At 36.5% G+C, this 5,000-nt stretch overlaps 1 protein-coding gene and 1 non-coding gene across 7 annotated transcripts in view; one reads left to right on the top strand and one right to left on the bottom strand.

Moving 5' to 3' along the window:
* LOC122243055 (uncharacterized) overlaps nucleotides 1–5,000 on the bottom strand; it is a 426,227-nt gene that overhangs the window by 240,486 nt on the left and 180,741 nt on the right. The window lies entirely within an intron of this gene.
* TRNAK-CUU (transfer RNA lysine (anticodon CUU)) lies at nucleotides 3,766–3,838 on the top strand. Its single transcript has one exon. It is a non-coding gene; the product is annotated as a tRNA-Lys (tRNA).

Below are 5,000 nucleotides of genomic sequence, written 5' to 3'. Positions count from 1 at the left end.
TGCGCAAGCAATAGCATTGCAATGGACGTAGTTACTCTCTATGCTATCAAGGGAAAGTACCAGAGTCCCCGACTGTTTTACTACACAGCACACACCTATGAGCCACCTATTTCACACACTGAAACTGAGATATTTCTCTTTGCAACATATTTTATTTATCTATTTATTCATTTATTTATATCCTGCCTTCTTCAATGCTTTGCAGTACACTGGAGTCCTTGGCCTCGCCGGGCGGCTCCCTTATCATGGATTTTCTACACTACTCTTTGGAGAGTTAGACATATATATTGTTCATAAAAGATGAATAGGTTGCTATGTATGCTAAACATTTTCTTTACTATCATAAACATTACTGTTTATCTCCAATCGGAAAAGGTACTGTTGAGGAAGTATAATGGGCCGGGAATAATAAAGATCTGTAAATTGTTGGGGTGAGGGGCGTGTAAAGGTTGTGAAATAAGACAGGGTGTGATTGTTTCTTCAAAAGCTAAATTCAACTAATCGTTTTTGCATTTTCTTTCCATTTGACCGTTTGATTCTATTATCTAGGGTATAATATTCCTTTCTTCATTTTGTTTTGACCGCTGTAAGACAAGTGATGAAAGCAACGCCGAGAAGAGTCGCGGAGTTGGCGACCAGCGAGGTAGTGGCGCCAACGACATATCACGTCCAGTTTGAAAAGCTTTACTGAAAAAAACGATATGATCACACCCGGTGTTAAACGCCCTTTATAAACCCCTTTTCCAAGAAAGCTTGGCCACACGTAGAAGGATAGTTTGTAATTGACATTGCAACTGACGCAAAGCCATGTGTTGTCGAGTGATATACTTGGGTCGACTCTCTTTGAAAGGTCAAGCGATTTGCGTCAATATAATCTGCAATATATCTGTGTGAAAGAGAGGATATGAGAGTTGAATAAGAAATGAAAGATTGTAAAGAGTGTAAAGACATAATAGACTAAATGAAAAAATAAATCGAAGATGAAAGTAAATGAAGGAAAGATGGAGAAAAAAGGGAAAGAAAAAAAAAAAAAATGCGGATGAGGAGGGAAAGAAAGGGAAGAATGAGAGGGAAAGAGAGGAAAGAAGAATGAGAGGGAAAGAAAGGGAAGAAGAATGAGAGGGAGAGATGAAGAAGGAATGATAGAGAGAGAGGAATACACAGATACATAAGAGAGGCAATGCTAGACCGCTCTTCGAAAGGACGAAATGCCCTGTAGTAGCTTAGTTAAAACAAGAGTTAGTAACTAACCACTGCAAAGTGATCGAATTGTGAATCTGCAAGCACAATCACTACGAGTCGTAACTTAGGAAGATAAAAGAATCAAGTGATGTTGAGGCAATGGCGCTTAGATTGAGAACGCACACTGGTATAGTCTTTGGTTTGCCCGGCCGAGGTCACGCGAGTATGACCTGAGATGCTGTACACGTGGTACAAGCTGCAGCCGCACTTTATTTTAAAACGCTAAATCACACACATTTTATTTAAGCAGATTAAAATGATCTGATACTTTGTGTGGAATCTAAGAAAGGAATGAGGCGATTAGGAAGCGTTTAGTTAAATATCTGCTAACAAAAATAAATAAATAAATAAATAAATAAAAAATAATAATAATAATCGGTATTGTAAGGTGGCACCCCGCAGCCTCACATATCCCAGTCATCTCCTGTCGTCTCGCACGTTTCGTCTTACTGTGCGATCTTCGGCTGCTACCTTATTCTCTTTTCGTCTGACTTGTATTTGTTATGTTTCGTTTGTTTTACTGGCTTTTGTTTGAGTTTTCCCTTTCACTCCGTACTTTCGTCTGCGATTCATGTTTTTTCACGCTTCATCTTTGTGTTCCTTAGTCTGTTATGCTATATTTTATCATTAATTTTTACCTGAATTTTTTGTCATTTTTGTCCACCTGCAGTGGCTTTGTTTTTGTTTTAAGAAATATTCATTTTACGCATTCTTTTATTGTTTTGATTTCTCTCGGTCTATTACATTGTGAATGACTACTTTTCTCAGTTTTATTGTACCCTGATGATCTTGTGTGATTTGTGTTTTTCTTTTATATTTATGTATATATTTCATTTTCGCTAATCGATGTTCGACGTGCCTTATGACGTCACGAAAGCCTAAGTAATAGCGCGTTGAGCGGGAAATTTATTCATTCTCAGCCAAACAACAATGTTTCGCTATCCCCCTGTGATTTTTTTTTAATTAGCCGGCCGATGGAAGATTCAGCCCATTGAAGCATCACATCATCGTATTTTAATACAAGTTAAGTTCTGTTTCCTGACTGTATTTGTTTTTCATAGGAGCTGGACATGATTCTTTATTTTTAATTATAAAAATGAACCCCTCTTTATATATTATACAGTATTATGATACTGAAGAATATTCATTAAGGTTCCTTTTTCACTATTCCATGTTTTCATATGGCAACTTAATTTTGATGAGATAATGCTAAGAACCAATCCAGGGGTGTCAATTGATTTCTACACGCTACCAATTCAAAGAAATTAATTCAACAGGAACCCACTAATTATATTATATTGTGGCTATGGAGCCTTATACCCCACGACAAGATTGATAGTCAACCCTTTTTGATCATATATGCAATTATATTAAGAAGACGTTTGAGGGTTAGTAATGAAATGGAAATTTAATTATATCACCATTATCTGTATTTTTGCTTACGATTAAAGGCATTGGTTGTAAATATGGAAAACAAGTGACAGTATAAAAGGTGTAAGCACACGCACATACACACATACACACGCACACTTTCTATATCTGCATACATGCAGGTGCACATATACCATATATGTGCACTCATACTTCTACGCATATGGGGACACACTAATGCAATGCAGTAGCTTAGGCTGAGCAAATATATTTATGTATATTAGATAGTTCATTATAACTCAGAGATCAGAACTTCCGTGTTCTCTGATGATGTGTTTCTCTTTATTACTGAAGATTTGGGGGCCCGAGGGGACTGGCTTTTTAAAACGCCTTACTTGACAAACATGGAGTGAATGGAACAGGAGAGTGCAATAGTTCCATACGATTATTAAATACCTGTGTTTACAAATGCAGCATGGCTTTTTGAGGGAGCTTCCCTCCATCCTTTGCCCTGTGGGTGTACGTGCCATGGCTTTGGTACGTGTCGTTGTGATGTTGCCAACTACACTAGATCTCAATTTTGCAAGATCTCGTAAGCATCTCTCGGAAGGATGATTTGAACAAGCTTTACCAACCACTGCAATCACTACGAGTAATGTTTGTTTCAGCAGAGCGGCAGATAATGCTACTGAACTTCGTCAAAAAGAATTCGCACTCGAAGACTGTCTAGGATGACAGCGTTAAAAGAGGAGTCTGATATTCTTTGTTGCAGTAGCTGCTTTTACGATAAGTATCCAAGCCTTTTATCTAAATTGAATCATACTGAAGTCAAGGAGTATGGAACGCATGCAATGTATATATTTCTTGTTTTATCTCGTGTATTTTCATCTTACTGGAATGTTTACAATCATTCTAATTAATAAAATAAATTTAATAGTGTTACTGAAACAACTATTAAAAACACCGTATTTACAGTAATAATCAAATCATAGTTTTAATAATGATGATGAGAATGACTGAGATAATAGAAATAATCCCAATATCATTATAATACTAATGATAATTATTATAATCATATTATAATTATAATTTGCGAAGAATAGTAGGCCCCGGAGAAAAATAGTCTATGCTGTACAATTCCCATTATATCAAGCCCGGCTAGCTCAGTCGGTAGAGCACGAGACTCTTAATCTCGGGGTCGTGGGTTCGAGCCCCACGTTGGGCGCTCTCTTTAGTACCCCGGGTGGGTATTTGGGCCAGTCGCTCACCACCTGCGCGCATCTGTTTGGCCCGGACTGATAATTGACCAGTGGCTCAACATCTGCACACGTCTGTTTGACACTTAATAAATCCTAGCTGAAAACCTTATCGCAGTGGCATCAATTTAGCTTTAGATAAAGGTTAATGTAGGTTATGATAAGAAGATTCAATCTTTGCTAAATTTCTTGTCTACAAGGCTTTTTCAATAATGCAGATAATTGCATAGATACAAAGCAAGTTACATTGTACATCTACACATACATGTATATATAAACATAAATACACAAGAAGTATAACCAATACTTTATAACATAATTATTCACACTCTCTCACTCTCTCTCGCGCGCAAAGACTCGCCTATCTATTGCACACACACACAAATAAGCGTATGTGGACACACACTCTTACATACATACAAACATACATGCAATAATCTAACGTTTTCACGAAGCGATCGGTTAATGAATATATTTTGAGTACAGTATCGAAAGGATTTCAGGCGAGTTTAGAACAAGCTTTGTCAAGCGCCACAGATTTTATGCAAGACGTACTTAAAGACATTTGAGAGAGCATTTGATTGATCAGTATTTGAGAATGCATTGTCAAAGAGGGACAGCTATTGTTTGCTATAGTAGTAGAATTGATTAAACAAAGCCCTCTTTTAAAACCTCAGATTACTGCCACAAGGATACCAAGTTTCGAACGAAATACATGATTAACTGACTGGGTAATATAGCTTAGGGACTTGCTTATGGACAAGCAGAAATATAAAGATTATCAAGTGTTTAATTGCTTAGTAAAGAACTTTACTCATATTTCAAAACTGGTTTGTGCTATAATTTTTAACGTATTACTTTACAAAACATGAACAATCATATATTCCTAGTATTACTAAAATATTGCCAATGTCTTTATGATAACTGTTGATATCATTGCCATTAAACAAAAAAAAAAAAAAAAAAATCTGAATTGCTTATTACCCTCATTATATGTACATATGCATCCTTACTTTACTATAAGAATACCTCTGCGAAAACCTTACCTGGCCCGCTTAACCAAGAGCAAGTCAACTGAAGTGTATTTATCCCTATTACTACATCTGTTTGTTTATCCCTACTAATAGTATC

Source organism: Penaeus japonicus, unplaced genomic scaffold, assembly GCF_977035675.1.
Source record: "Penaeus japonicus unplaced genomic scaffold, GWHDUDI00000001_assembly GWHDUDI00000017, whole genome shotgun sequence".
Lineage (NCBI taxonomy): Eukaryota > Metazoa > Arthropoda > Malacostraca > Decapoda > Penaeidae > Penaeus > Penaeus japonicus.
This window is presented reverse-complemented; position numbering and strand designations above follow the sequence as displayed.